At 44.3% G+C, this 15,492-nt stretch overlaps 1 protein-coding gene across 1 annotated transcript in view; it reads left to right on the top strand.

Moving 5' to 3' along the window:
- Positions 1 to 6,096: 6,096 nt before the first annotated feature.
- Positions 6,097 to 15,492, top strand: part of EPB41L2 (erythrocyte membrane protein band 4.1 like 2) — a 111,276-nt gene continuing 101,880 nt past the window's right edge. Inside the window, exons 1-2 of the mRNA XM_074144631.1 lie at positions 6,097 to 6,206; positions 10,006 to 10,087. The gene's annotated coding sequence lies outside the window, so the exon portion shown is untranslated. The remainder of the gene's footprint in view (positions 6,207 to 10,005; positions 10,088 to 15,492) is intronic.

Below are 15,492 nucleotides of genomic sequence, written 5' to 3'. Positions count from 1 at the left end.
CCGATGGGTATCAGTTGCACAACCAACATGGAGTATTTCCCACACGATTCACCCCCCCTTCCTTTATCTCCAGTTGAATAAAGAGTTTAAATTCATCGTGTTTACCTTCCGTCACACACTGCTCATCTTTCAGATTTTCTCTTATTTTGTGTTTTGCCTTTAGCACATGTAACTCTACAACTTCTATAGCTATAAGAGGCGCAAAGCCCCTTAAGGTAGGCCTTTTCTTCTGGAGATAAAAGCAAGTGTCTTTTCTTTAATGGGATGCTCTGACAATCAACATCTCCTTCTACAGAGGTGACGTGTCCTAACTTGAGGACAATCCCCGAGTCAGTGCAGCAGTAACTAGGAGGAATCTTAGATATTCAGAAGGTGCGCTCACAAGAAAGAGTCCTTTAACCCAGAGCGTCTGCGAGATTGGAATCTTAGTAATTCCCAAACCCCACAATTACATTTATCATCTTATAATCGCCATACAAGAGCTGTCGGAGCGGGATTGCTGCGTCCATCCTCCCTCTCAGCACCGCAGCTGGGCTGTGAGAAAACTCCTGCCTTGGCACTGCAGTCATATAAGGAGTCTCTTCTTCTGGGCTGTGTCTGACATGTCAGAAGCCGAGGCCAGAAGGAATCCACATCTCCACAACGCAAAGCAGAACCGCACGTTAAAATGTACCCAACTGGAAGGGGCATTCCTTGACCAGCCAGCAATCAAATGGAGAAGCGATATCCACTCCTGTGTACTTTTCACGTGCCTTCATGCACATGTATTAATTGTGTAACCCTAAGATGAGGGTGCCCTGATTAGTGCCCTATAATCATATTATTGGGCACATGAAACCTCCTGTGACGATAGACTGAAAAAAGGCTCCATGAGGAGGGTCTTGATTGATAATTAAAATTTCAGGCACAACGCACTTCTTTTCCTAGTGCATGTTTTTATGCTGTAGCACATTTTCTGTTAATTATGGAAGATATTTTCATGTACCTTTTCAATGCTTGGAACCTTGCTGGATACCAGCAGATGCAACTATGGACAAAAAAAAAAGAGAAGATAAATCCATTTCCTTTCCAGAAAGCAGCCTTCTAGAAGCTTATTCCCACCTATAAGAAAACTTTATGGAAGAAAAGGAAAGGCCAGGCTGGATGGGGCTTTGAGCAACCTGGTCTGGTGGGAGGTGTCCCTGCCCAGGGCAGGGGGGTTCGAACTGGATGATCTTTAAGGTCCCTTCCAATTCTAACCATTTTATGAGTCTACGATAAGGAGAGATACAGTCTTTCAAGACCAGCTTCTAAACCACCCAGCATTTTACGCATTAAAAACCACAATGGTGGTGCCGAATAATTAACGTTAAAGTAACTAAAATTTAAATTTAACAGTAGTTATATTATGGTAGTAGGAATAGATTATGCAGTTTTACTGCATTTACATTAGCCATTTCCTGGAACTTTTTTTCACTCTTAAAAAATCTCTAAAATGGAGAAATCCTTACGTTACAAGAGGGCAACGTGAGGATTTTTTCCTTATGCCTTGTTTTCTTCTAACATCAAATAGTTTACAATTGGAAATGGGTATTTTTCCCCTCATTGATTTTTTTTTCTGTAACAGGCACTGCTGATGGCTGGCTAATGTGAGTCCTTGTAGGGTGAACACAAGAAAGGAGGAGCTACGCGAGTGTAATTTACAGAATCATAGAATTGTCTGGGTTGGAAGGGACCTTTCAGATCATGGAGTCCAACCATCAACCCAACTCTGAAAAAAACCATCACTAACCCATGTCACTAAGCACTATGTCAACCCGTCTTTTAAATCCCTCCAGGGATGGTGCCTCAACCACTGCCCTGGGCAGACCATTCCAAGGCTTCATAACCCTTTCCGTGTAGAAATTGTTCCTAATATCCAATCTGAACCTCCCCTGGTGCAACCTGAGGCCATTCCCTCTTGTCCCATCGCCTGTTCCTTGGGAGAAGAGACCGATCCCCCCCTGGCTACACCCTCCTTTCAGGGAGTTGGAGAGAGCGAGAAGGTCTCCCCTCAGCCTCCTTTTCTCCAGGCTGAACACCCCCAGCTCCCTCAGCCTCTCCTCACAAGACTTGTGCTCCAGACCCCTCACCAGCTCCGTTGCCCTTCTCTAAAGCCAAGAACCCACTGGCACCAGGGTTGAGCCTTTTTGACTACAGATTTATAAGCTGTACAGGCAGCAGCTCCAATATGAGGTTTAAAATTGGCTGTGCTACTCACAGTTCTATTGCTGCCATCTTTATTCCCGTTAAACGCTGCCTTGCTTGGATCAGCACTTTGACAAAATTTTGCATATTGTGTGCAACAGCAGCTTGGTAACAGTCCTTATCGCTGCGGCACCTACACAAAATTGAGATGTAAACTCAGAAAAGCGGAGGGGAATATTTAAAACTGGATTAATGGCATTTCTCTAGTGCTAGGACATCTCCTAAAAATTAGCAGACTAGGAAAGTCACCACCCGACGGGCTGTAGATGGAATGACATAGACTTCATTTGCCTACCGAGACGTTTCATTACTTAGAAAATTCTCTACATCCTTCTACTCCTCAGACCACGCGTCTCCCACAATAAAAGAGTTGAGAAAAGCATACGCCACAAATTGTATTACATTGTAAGTTTTTCTAAAACATAGCTTTTTAAACCAATGAAACTCCTAGAATATTTGTACATCAGAGGAGAAGAAAAGTTTGTCCTACGGCAGCAGATTTTTTTCCAGAAACAAATAGCCTAAAACCAGTGAGAGAATAAAAATCAGCATAAATAAACCTCTCTGGGGGACACTGCTCACTGGGGGGGGTCTCAGCAGAGGTGTCTGAGGTGCAAAAAAAGGCAAATTTTGGTTTCTTTTAAAGCAGTTTCTTTTAAAATCATCCTAAATTTTCTGATCTGGGGAAATTTCACTCCAGGCATTTCCACTGGTTTTAGCAACGTTGTGAACCTTATTGAAGACAAGATTGTTGCAGGCGCAGCTGTTTTTATTACTGTGCCAATTAAACTTGCTCAGGCCAATGGTATTAAATACTGGCAGCCACACAAGTGCCAGCAATAAGAAAAAGCAGTTTAGATGGTGCAAAATCAGGTACCCTCTGAAAGCTGCAGAGACCGACTGTCTCCCATTGTGTCTGTAGATTAAGCCTTTAAAAGTAGTAGTTACTGTTTTTAGGAAGGCATGTGAAGCTGCTGTATTATTTTCTCGAGGATCTGCAGCATATTCTATCATTTCTTCATGCTTAGAGATGTTAAAGTATCTGAGGAATGAGCCAGGGAAGATCATACGTACAGTTTTAGAGGCTGTTCTGCACTTAAAAAGCATCTAGAGGTAAAATCCTAACGCAGTTGGTGTTGTGGTAATTGTAGCATCTGTTATAGCGAAGCAAGAACCACAGTGACTGGTTTTCCTGAAAAAGAAAAATGATACTCCATCTCCTTTTTGAAAGGGTTGAAGGCTTTTTTAATGCTGCTTTTGAATGTGGAGCAAGAGATACTCAAAATACTTCATTAGCTCCATTTAAATTATACACTGTAATAAATAAAACATGAAGATTACACCATCAAGCAATATAGCTATTAAGAATTAAAAGTGTTTGTGCACATGCATTATAATTCCTTCTTTAATTATGGGTCCCTAACCTCTTTCACTGGCTGCAGAATGAACAATGCTGAATTAAGCACAGATATCTAATACTGTTGCTCTCTATTCACTGCTGCTCTCTGGGCTTACATTAATTTCCTTTAACAGCGCTCCCATGAGCTCCAGGGTTGCTTTTACTGCTGAAGTACCAGATTTAAAGAAAAGAGATTCATCAGTGTCTACTAGGACGTGATTTCTCAGTCTTATGCATAATGAAATACCCAGAATATGTATGGTATATTGCCCATTGACTTCATTTTCAGTAGTAAGCTACTCTACATGAGGCTCCGGCATCTTGATGTTGGCACCGTGAAAACACATCCCTCAACCATTTCACAAAATCAGACACCAGCGTCGTGGCACGTGGCATCACATGGAAATTATTGATGAAGAAAATTCAGTATCTTACCATTCCTTTAGAATTCTGTAAAGAACACTCAGCAGCCTGTCACGATCCTGCTCTCCCCCTTTCTAATTTTCCTAAAAATCACATAGGGATTACATAGAAAATAGCTTATTTTACTGCACAGCTCTGCTCCAAAGTAGAAAAATCTCTTCTCTGCACTCAAGAAGTCATGGCTCAGTGCGCATATGAGGGTGAAGTGGGAAGCCTGTGGCTAACTTCAGTTTATAATGCATAAAAGGGAGGAACTGAAGTTGTACAGGCAGCACATACTGCCTGAACCACCACAACTGTGTGCTGGATTTTGCAAATTCAGTACGAGCGCATGTAATGTAAATAATTGTCTTAATGAGAAAAGATCAAAGCTAAAAGAGGCCTCGCTTACTTAACCAGACAGTTGTTTTGTTGGGTCTTTGTTGGTTTTTGGTTTTTCACACCTGTTAGTGCTACATTTCTCTCCCAGCTTTTTCTTTCTGTCTTGTACATATATGCACAAGTTGCAGGATAGAGCATCACTTCTTGGGCCAAGATTTTACTCACCTTTCACGTGCTGGAAGAAAAGTTATAAAATGAATGAAAAGGCTCATCATAGATGGTTTAAAGGAGAGCCCAAAGGGGTGGGGTAAGAGAGTTGCCCTTGTGTGGGGAAGGTGCCAAGGGCAGAGAACCCACAGCACCGCTGGGGCTGCAGCCTCTACAGCCCAGCAGCTGCCCTTACACTCACAGAATGGTTTGGGTTGGAAGGCACCTTAAAGATCACCCAGTTCCAACCCCCTGCCATGGGCAGGGACACCTCCCACCAGACCAGGTTGCTCAAAGCCCCATCCAGCCTGGCCTTGAACCCCTCCAGGGATGGGGCAGCCACAGCTTCTCTGGGCAACCTGGGCCAGGGTCTCACCACCCTCACAGCAAAGAATTTCTTCCTGAGATCTCATCTAAATCTCCCCTCTTCCAATTTAAAACCATTACCCCTCATCCTATGGCTCCACGATCAAGAGTCCCTCCCCATCTCTCCTGTAGCCCCCTTTAGGGGGCCTCCATCAGGTTTTCATCATATGAAAAACCTCCATCAGGTTTTTTATCCAGGCCTTCTAGCAGTCAGCATCCACAAAGGCATTTGAAAGATCTCTAACAAGGTGGAATACAACCCCTACCAAGACGTTAGAAAATTCAAGTTTTAAGGAGCTGCCCAGTCCATCCTCCTGCTGGGACCAGGCTGCTCAGGCCTGTGTCCGCTCAGGTGGGGAAAACCCCCGAGGAACCCCCTCCATTGCCCCCACCGTGAAGAAGCTTTTCCTTACACCCAGCCGGAACCTCTCATTTCAGCTCCCACCCGCTCTCCCTCAGCCTCCCACCCTGCAGGTGGCTGCGGCTTCTCCATCCCCTCCCCGCGGGTGCTGGGGGGCTGCCGTTAGCCGCCCCCCCCGCCATCTCTTCCCCGGGCTGAACCAGCCCCGCACGGTAGCGGTGCTCCGGCCCGGCCACCTCGGGGACCCCCGCTCAGCTCCCTCCGCTGCGCCCGCGTCCCTCCGGGGCGAGGGGCAGCGCCGAGGCGGGGGTCCCAGGAGGGCTGGGCTGAGGGGGGCGGCCGCCTCCCTCCGGCCGCCGCTGCGCCCCGGTTCCGCTCGCCTCCTCCGCACGGCAAGGGCTCGTTCCGCCTCACGCCAACGGGTTACGGGCCTGCGGGGAGACTCCGCTGCGGGGACAGCGGCACCTCACCGCCCAAGCGGGGCCCAGACCGCCAGCAGCGCTCCCCAAGCCCGGCCCCGCCGCTCCACCGCAGCCGCCGGCCGGGCCGGAGCCCCCGCAGCCCTGAGGGGCAGCGGCCGTTGGAGGCGGCCCAGGGAGGGGCGGGGGGGGTGAGGGGGGAAAGGCGTGGGCGAAGCTCCCCCTTGGACGATTGACGGCCGCCCCAGCCAATGGCGCCGAGGAGACCCGGCTGAGGAGGAGCCCGGGGGCGGGGCTCGGGGGCGGGCGGGGCGCTGATTGGCCGGGGGGCGTGGCCGGCGGGGGGTTTCTCCCGGGCTGGGGCTGACGGCTGCGGTTGGGGAACTTCAATTTCGTATGTGAGCGCGAGCGGCGGCCGTTGTGGCGGCAGGTACCGGCGGGGAGCGGGTCCCGGGGGGAACGCGGCCTCCTCCTGCCGCTGCCGGTGAGGAGCGGGGGATGGCGGGCAGGAGGGCGCCGGGCAGCCGCAGCGCTGCGGGGGAGGGCGGCTGTGCACCGGGAGGGGGGGGCGGCCGCCGCTACGCCTCGCACCCGCCGGCGTTTTTCCCCGCTTCACCCGCTGCGGGCGGGGCCGGGCCGGGCGCTCGTCCTCCGGGCAGAGCTACCCCTTCCCTCCCTCCTCCCGGCCCCGGGCGGTCGGGGGCTGTCAGCGCCGGGGCCGGCTGTGGGAGGAGCGGGGACGGCAGGGGGCGGCAGCGGCCCCCGAGGAAGCGTGTCCGGAGCGCCGGCCGCGGCGGCGGAGAGCCCCCCCCTCCGCCCGGTGGGGCCTTTCCCTTCTCCCCGGGCGGGAGGACGGGGGTCTCTGAGGGGGGGCCGGCTACTCCTTCCTTCCTTCCTTCCTTCTCGCGGGGGTTGGGTGCCCGCTCCTCGCCGCCCCGTCTCCGCTCTCCCCGGCGGGGCTGTCGCCGCGGGCAGCGCCCGCAGCCTCCGCCCGCCCGCCCCGCCGGGGGGCGGCACCTCCGGGCGGCCCCGGCCCGGACCCGCATCTGCTGCGCTTTCGGGTCTCCCCCATCCCGCTCCGAGGCTGCCAAAGCAGAGAGGAATGAGTCCCCCCGACCCCCCAAAATCCCTCCCGATGTGTGCCGCTGACTCGCCCGCACCCGTCGCGCTGCGCCAGGAGAGGAGGGGTTTTTTAAATTTTTTTTTTTTTATTTTTTTATTGCCTCCTAGAACAGCACTCCTCATTCTGCTAACTTCATCTGTTTGCATCTGGGGCTGTTCCTCTCTTCCAGCTGTGAGTGAGCAACTGCAGAAAAATGAGCTAAATAGGACCCGGCACTGAAGCTGTTTATCAGTAATTAGGCAGGGGGTGAAATTGAGGACATCCCTGCACGTTCCTAATTTCCTTCCCCTTCGGGATTAGAATAAAAATCAGTGTAGAATCCTATGGTATGTTCTTTATCTGCTACTTAAAAAAAAAAAATAAAAATAGTCCACCTTTCAAGATGTGATGACCTGGCCTCTGTGTGCACGTAATGCGCCGAGGTCTTTAAAAAAATTGGAGGTGTTATTTATAACTTTAAATCCGAAGTTCTTTTCCTATTATTGTTCTTTTGTAAGGCTTTGATTACAGTACTGTGAAGTCGTAACGCTCTCAAAAGAGCCATTAACGCCGTGGTAACGTTTTTAGTGCGGCATTTTTCCCCAGATGAAGATCCCACTGAGTTGAAGCTAATCCCTTTTGATGTTAATAGTATTGTGCACGCGTGTGTATGGCGAGAGTGGACTTAAAGGAGGTTAGTGTATGAATGATTGCTGATCGACATAAAGGGACTTGGTTTGAGGCTTTGTCATCTTAATGATTATGATTTCCAGAAACAGCTTCTGAAATAAATCACTGCCAGGGAACAAGTAACAGCCAGCTAGGGAGTAAACTCGGGGTAAGGTGCTTTGATACCGGTAACGACTAGCAAACAATTCAATTCGGATGGTTTTTTTCTTCTTGTAAAGCTGTCTAAGGTGAATTTTTAATTAAAACCATGTAATTTATAGCTTTTTCATTGACATATAGTGCTTTGCTTAGCTTTACTGCCTCATTTTCCTGTCTGCTACCATGAGTGCTTCCAGAGTGTTAGTGAAATGCAACAAACGCATAATTTTGGAAAACTTAGCCTTCAGCAAATTCTCATAAACTTGCATATTTCCAGGCCTGGAGAGTTTGAAATGGCAAAGTGCTTTTTTATCAGGAACTGGCTTAAAAAATAAAGCTGCACTCTTTGTCATCATCTTGTTAAGTTTCAACCGGCGGCTGAATTCGGTCCCTAAGCTATAACCGGGCAGTTATAGAACAGACCCAGTTTTGCGACATCCCGGGAGGCCAGGAGAGGATCTGCAGGAACATCCCTGAAAGGATGTTCAGCCCAAACGTTCCGCTTCAGCTGCTGCTCTCCTCCCTCCCAAAAAGTTTCCATTTCTGCTCCCTGTGCCGTTTTCTATCTGCTGTTAACCTCTACCGTGGGAAGTTGAGCTGCTTTCTCTTGCAGAAACTGCAGCGTTCTGCTGAGTTTGATTCCCTTTGGGCTTAGAATGTGACCTTCCCTTCCGTGTTTTCAGAGGTTAAGGATATCAAAGTTTATTTCAACTGTTTTGTACCCGTGGCAGAGGAGCTTGCGTTTTAACGGTGTTGTTTAGAGTGGTCTAGTCAAGACTTTCAAAAATGTCTATGTTCTGCATGCGCACGTGCTGCGAGTGGAAAAGAGGGAGAGTTCAAACCTCTTGACAGCGAGGGCCACGTGGAAGAAACTTCCAGGCTTCATTCCTTTGGAAATGCATCTTTTATTCCACTTCTAATTTGATAAATCTCCAGCAATTGCGGTCAGTTAATATTTTCTGATTTTTATTGCCACTTTTTGATGTAACTTAAAAAGTAGGAGCAAACGAAGGCAGGTCTCTGAAGCCAGCCTGGCTTGTGGATGTCTCTTTGCGGGGTTTCGGTGACAGCACTGCGTAGCTCTCGTTTAGAGAGGGTGACCCGAAGAATAATTGTAGTATTTATTGGATTTAATATGATCCGAATCATTTAGTGAGTGTGAATATAGGGAAAACATGCATTTTTCATTTGGCCAACTCCCAAGTCGCGCATTTAAGGATGAAGAACGTGGGTCATGGGTGGAGAACGGGAATGTTCTGGGATGTACAGACATTTAAAGGAGGTATTATGGGTTGTGATTAATAACTTGAACATAAGATCTCTTTTAGTCATTCAAAAAAATCTAAGTATATAACCAACATAAGTTATATGACAAGATAATAAAATCTTTCTGTGTTTGGTGCTTATGGGATTCCTTTTTGAATTCTGTGTTCGCTTTTGGCATTAAACTTTAGAAAGTTGGTGATAATAACGTGAAAGAATTTGAAGAGTTAGAAGAACTGGGAAACATGTCTCCGTACAAAAGATTGACCTATTTAAGGATTAAAAAGGGAGGGAGCAAAATAAAGTGGTGATAGATGTACCTGTAAGGTGGGCGAGAGCAGCTGATAGTGGCTCTGAAGGGATTCTGTGGCAGAAAAGGATCTAAATAACTTACATTTTTCATAATTATGTCCATAGTTTACAGCATCGCTCTAATTATTGAAAGAGGACAAGTTTTGTACGTTTTAGTTTACTATGTGTAAATTTCAGTAGGGTAAAAACGATTTTACCAAAGGTTATAGTGTATAGTTAATTTGCCACTAGATATTTTTAGAGCAATATTGAACGCTTTCCTGAGAAAAATGTACTAATTCAAACGGTGTTTTCATTCTGGAACTGATCTTCCGTTGGGGGAGAGCGAGGAGAGGGAAGGTGGGCTTTATTCCTCCTTGCAGGCAAAATTATCCCAAGAAAAGCAGTGTTGGAAAACCGTTCGTTGTGTGCTCACGTGATGGCTGGCCACAAGAAAGAGGACGGGAGAAAGAACAGGGGATGTGGGAGTGTGTGATAGTGTTGTAGCCCGGGTTATTTCATCATAAGGGGTTATTTCTGGCCTTCTGCACGGCAAGAAAAGGCTCCTCTTGACTCCAGGAGCGTTAGATTTGTCATGACTGCCACACAATTCTTTTTAAAAGAGATAAAATCCAAGTGCAAGTTAAACGATTGTGTATTTTTCCCTTCCTATTTGGAAGGTATATTTTAAACATATATTTATCATTCAAGCACAGTTCAATTTCACTTGGTTTTCTAATTCACTCAGTTGACGGGATAATTTTTGGTGTAATTTGACTCCAAATTTAACTTTTTATAGGTAAAGAAGATACTGTGCTGTTATCCAGTTGTCACAGGTGATTGCGTTCTACTCATCTTCAAGACTTGTATTGGAATTAGAGGTAACTTGTGATTTATTTTTTTTTTAATATCTGAAAGTTCATGGTAGGAATTTACTAAATAGGTGAAGTTCTGTGTTTTGTTTCAACTTCTCAAATATTTTTGTTGTCGATGCCATAAATTTACATGGTTTGAGCTGTCAGTTTTGTAATATTGTACTGGCAAGAACATATTGATGGTACGGTAAATATTTTGACTTTTAGCAAGCCTTAAGTTCTTAATCAAAAAGTTTGTGATATAAACCTTTAAACTTTTATAAACTTTTCTGTGGAAGTAATTTTGCTAGTGACTGACTTCCTCGAAAGGCTTCATCTCGTCTTCGAGTACTTTGGAAAGATTGACAGATGAAGTGAAGGCCATATCAATAGAATATTGATTAATTACTATTGGAGAAATCCAAAAAAAAAAAAAAGCCGTTCTGTTTGGCCAGTGAAATGAGAAACGTATGTTCTGTGTACGGCATGAGAATTAGAGACTTGCATGTAATGCAAGGGGGACAGCTCAGCAAGAATGTGTAATTGTTTATTTTAACGGACTTGGGGAAAAAAAGTTTGTTTCCGTTGCAGTAGTGTCTGATGGTTTAATGTCCCAGCGTAGCTCGTGGCTTTGTTTCTCCATTTTTATATTCTTTTTGCGGTTCCTTACATTTGACATACTACTTTGAAAATAAAAACAGTCAGAAGAAATCTATGCACTCGACCTGTAAAACTTCAAACCCCAACAAAACAAAACTGAAATCCGGTTTCCCTTCTCCAATAGTTCTCTTCCCCTTCTTGCCTTCTACACTCCTGTACCCTGGGTTTTTTTTCCTAGTTCTGGAGGAAAGCTGGGGCTGGATCTTTTTCTGCTCTTATGAGAGTAGAGGACTCGATTGTAGATATTGTTGATGAGGTCTAGTAAAGGAGAATTTCAGACTTGTTTTGCTCTGCGCAGCACAACTGCCTTTGGTGGCATGGTATTTCGTGAGAGGACTCAAGAATGAGCTGCTTGGGAGGCGTGACCCCTGTTAAGTTGGCTTCTTGTGTAAATACTGATTGGATGGCTCTGAACCTTCTCGGACGCGGGCAGTAGTGTTCTGGTTTGGTGGGTTTTTTTGGTCGGGTTTTTTTTTCTGATGGAGATAAGGTATTACTGCTGTTTATCTTTGTAGCGCTTTTGTTAACAGTAGCTTGGCTTTTCAGAGACCTTGTTGTGAAGGAGCATTGCAGGAGGATCCTTTCTTTAAAATTGGAGACTTCTTTGTCAGCGTCCAGAGGGGTTAACTGAGTGTTTTAATTGATGTTACATCTACCATGGTGCTCGTATTCCTCTGTGTCTTGGTTTCTCCTCCCTGGATTCTTTCTGAAGGGTGCGATATGGTCTGTCTTTTAATTTACTTTGCTGTTCCTCAGTGATGGAGCCTGTGTGCTCTGTAAGGTCATCGTTAGAAGACTTTGGCATTGAATAGTAAAATAGGGTTAGCTAAGGACAGTTCAAAGGGAACTATGGATTGCCTTGGTGCTCTAGGTTGCAGCCTTCCCTTTTGCTCCTGACATTGTCTGTGCGGTTTTGTGTTTGCAAAGCGCTAGTTCTGGAGAAATGGTCTGTTGGAAAAGATGTTCAGTTACCAGAAAGTAAAAATAGACTTTAAAAAAGAAGTGTGGACTGTCTGAAAGATCAGTTTCGTCTTAAATTGCTTGCACTGATGACAAAGCAGAGTTTAACCAAATATTTATTGTTGAAATTACTCTGTAATTAGTAGCGTTGTACAGCTAAATGTAACACCAGATTTTACTGTAAATTACTGCTATCCCATTGCTGTGGCTTGAGAAGTATAGACTATAACTGTGGTATTCTTTTTAGTGGCCTGGATAAGAATTTGACTACAGCGTTTTAAGAACATAGTTTTTGTATTTTTAATAACATTCTCCAGTATGTATTTAAAATGCATGATGTGAGCTCTTACCACAGTGGAAAATCAGAACAGCCTTTTCTCATTTGAAATACTCAGTTATCCTGTATAAGTGATTTAAAATATATATTCTTATTGCAAGCTTTTGAATTGGTAATAGGCAGAGCTTGAAATTCTGGTTGACTCAGCATGTATCCTGCTTCTTCTGAAAACCAAACCATAACTAAAATCTGATGATAAATACACACTTGGGTTTCACATTTGTTGAAACATTTTTATTGCTTCCAGTTACTCGCAAAAGCAAGGTTTCATTAATAAAGTATTTTAGAATATACTGAGTATCTCCTGCAAACTCCTTTGAGGTTGAATGTTTCAATTTCGAATCTGAAAGTGCAGTTCAGTGCAGTGTTTTGTACTTTGTAGACACTATTTGTAAATGAACTATTTGCGGTTTCCTCAGTTGAAAGAAGTTGTTTTATATCCTCTGTTTGGCTTCCTCCTTTTGAAGTTCTGCTTAAGTGCTCTACTTTAATACTGTAAGTGCAGTTGTGCCATCATCAATCAATTAAAGAAATGTGGCAAATTACTAAGCCTGTGTACCATTGATCTTCTCTCAGAGGTCCGGATTCTTTTTCCTTGTGTGGCTTTTGGGGTACTTTTCCTGATAGGATGTTGCATTACAGGACCATGAGTCTGAAGCAAATCCAAGGTCTGGAGGAAAAGAGGAGGAACAAACCCACAGCCAAAACCCCAAAGAGTGACATAGCATAAATTTCATACTTAAGTAAGTCCGTGTTTGGTCCAAGGGCTGCTTTGTCCCCTCTGGTCAACTTTTTTGCAACTTTTTTGTTGCAGTGATATTTGAGAAGAGATTGGCTATGGATGGGTCAGGGGCGGCTGCTTGGATCAACCCCAAGTGCAAGTGATTTTAATATTGAATCTCTTTTGGACCTCTAATTATTAATTAACTTAAACTGTTGGATATTGGGGCTCACTTTCACATTGTGCTTTTTCTACTCTTTGTGTGCTTGAGGATGTGTCACAGAAAGCCATTAAAGTTTAATGAGATCTGTGCACTTGCAGAAAATGTATTTATTTTCTTCCCCCCTGCCTGCGTATAGTGTTTCCGTACAACATGAGACCTTTGTGACTTTTTCCTAATGCGTTGAAATATTTTCATTCAGGAGGGTAAGATGCATTTCTGAAGTTTAGAAGTTTACGTTCTTACCAGCATGTTGTTCTTTTACCGAAGCAGAAATGAAACTCTGTATAAGTGAATTTGGGAACACTTCAGTCCTCTCTTGTAGGTGAGAAAAATGCTTGGAGAAAAACTTTTCAGCAGGGTGCGTTGCGATAGGATGAGGGGTAATGGTTTTAAACTAAAAGAGGGGAGATTTAGACTAAATAGAAGGAAGAAATTTTTTATGCTGAGGGTGGTGAGATGCTGGCCCAGGTTGCCCAGAGAAGCTGTGGCTGCCCCATCCCTGGAAACATTCAAGGTCAGGTTGGACGGGGCTCTGAGCAACCTGGTCTGGTTGAAGATGTCCCCGCTCATGGCAGGGGGGTTGGACTAGATGGGCTTTAAAGGTCCCTTCCAACCCAAACTGTTCTATGATTCTTGTTTAGGTGTAGGTCAGACAACTTCCCTGGAGTTCAGAGTGAACAGGAACCTAAGAAAACAAGTTGATTAAGATATTGTCAGTCTCTTGTATTGTCTATTTCATGGGTCATCATTAGGAGAGATGGTTAACCAGTACTTTTATTTAAAAACTTAAAGATAGGCTGCTTGACATGAAAATGGTGTTGACATAAAATTTCCTGCATCTTCTATAAGAAGCTTTTAAAGCGTGTGAGATTTTTTTTGCTTGCTTCTAACCTTAGTAAAAACACGTCTCTCCCTTATTAGGAATTAATTGTATTTTCTTTGAGTGCTATTTTCTTATGGTCTACTTTCTATTTGTTATTGGATCCTGTTCCCTATTAAATTTGAATCAATTTTTAATTAATTTTTGCAGTTTCCTTCTTTGAGGTAACTTCTTAGTGGAAAAGGTTGTTGTGGTTTTGTTTTTTGTATTTTGTTTTCTTAAAAATTTTAGTGAAGTTAGGTGATTTTAAATATGTAATTAGTTGAGCTGCGATTTAGTAGCGCAGCAGCCGCTTAGACCTGATGCTGATTCTTCAAAGTATCTCACCCTGATTTGAGGAAGGGGGCTCCTATACACTTTACACATTGTGATGGTGTTTCATGGCAGACGAGACTCTTGGATTAGTCTGGTTTTGTTACACAAATCCAAAAATGCCTGATTTTGTACAATTAAGTCTTATTTTTTTCCCAGATGTGCTCAGGTGTAGTTTTATTCTCTGATAGTCCAAGAATGCAGCTGATACTCAAACCTCTACATACCAAGAAACTTCAGTAAGAGAATTTCCACACCGTTATTCTAGTAACTTTCTCACACAACAGAACACTGTTAGTTTGAATTCTGTATGGAAACAAAGTTGGAAAGTTTGCAGTGTATATTTATTTTATAAAATCAAAGAGAAACAAAGTCATGAAATAGCAACTTTGACATCTGTCAAAACAAAGCTTCGTGAGTATTAAATATTATTATTAGGACAGCAACATTCTTCTTTTAATGGGAATTGCACCTGTGCCCTTTTTCTAGTTGTTTGTTTGCGATTGTTTGGGTATTAACAGTTTTCTTTTTTTATAGAAGACAAACTATGTTTTGCCATCAGATTTTTGGAAGCTGAAAATGATAGTTATCTCTCCTTTTCAGTAGCATAAATACAGAAATTTGTTTTCTTTAAACGCAGATATTTTTGCAGAGCATTGTTAGTCTGAAATAAGAACTATGAGAACCGTGATGGCATGGAGGGAAAATGAACCACTGTAGGAGCGAACTGGAGCTGGAGACACTTGAGACATTTCCGACTGTGACTCATTATTTCTTGGTCTGGTTTGGTGAGCTCGGGGAGCAGGGTGTGACTTTTCTACCTTTGATCATACTTATCTTGCTATTCAAATGTTTGCACATACAAATTTGGCCACTCACTGGATTGTAATTTTTTTTTTCCAATACTAAATCTGAGTTCATCGAAGTAGTGATGTCAGCGGGCAACTCTGTCCATGGATCGTTCGAGGATAGTACTTTTGAATTATTGCTCCTATCGTGGGACCTTTAAAACAAGAAAAGAACTTAAAAACGACTTATGCCTTTAAACTATGTGGCTGAGAGTCTGTAGTCTCTATGGAGGTTACATTAAGCAACTGAAGTTGGGCTTGCAAATGATTTCTATCCCCTCCCTTCCATTCAGTTTATCCTCTAAAGGATAACTGCTTCCCCCTGTTTTCTCTCCCCTCCATTGTTTCAGCTCCAAGCCCTTTGTAACCTCCTCCCCGCTTCATTTTCTTCTGTTCCCCTGTCTTTTTTTTGTTCTCCCCTTGAATTGACTCTAAAGTAAACACTACTGATGTTTGCAAAGTCCTGTCCTACTGAAGAACTGAGGATGGCT

This window comes from Numenius arquata, chromosome 2, assembly GCF_964106895.1.
Source record: "Numenius arquata chromosome 2, bNumArq3.hap1.1, whole genome shotgun sequence".
In the NCBI taxonomy this organism is placed as follows: domain Eukaryota; kingdom Metazoa; phylum Chordata; class Aves; order Charadriiformes; family Scolopacidae; genus Numenius; species Numenius arquata.
Note: the sequence above shows the minus strand (reverse complement) of the source record. Positions and strands in the feature narration are given on the sequence as shown.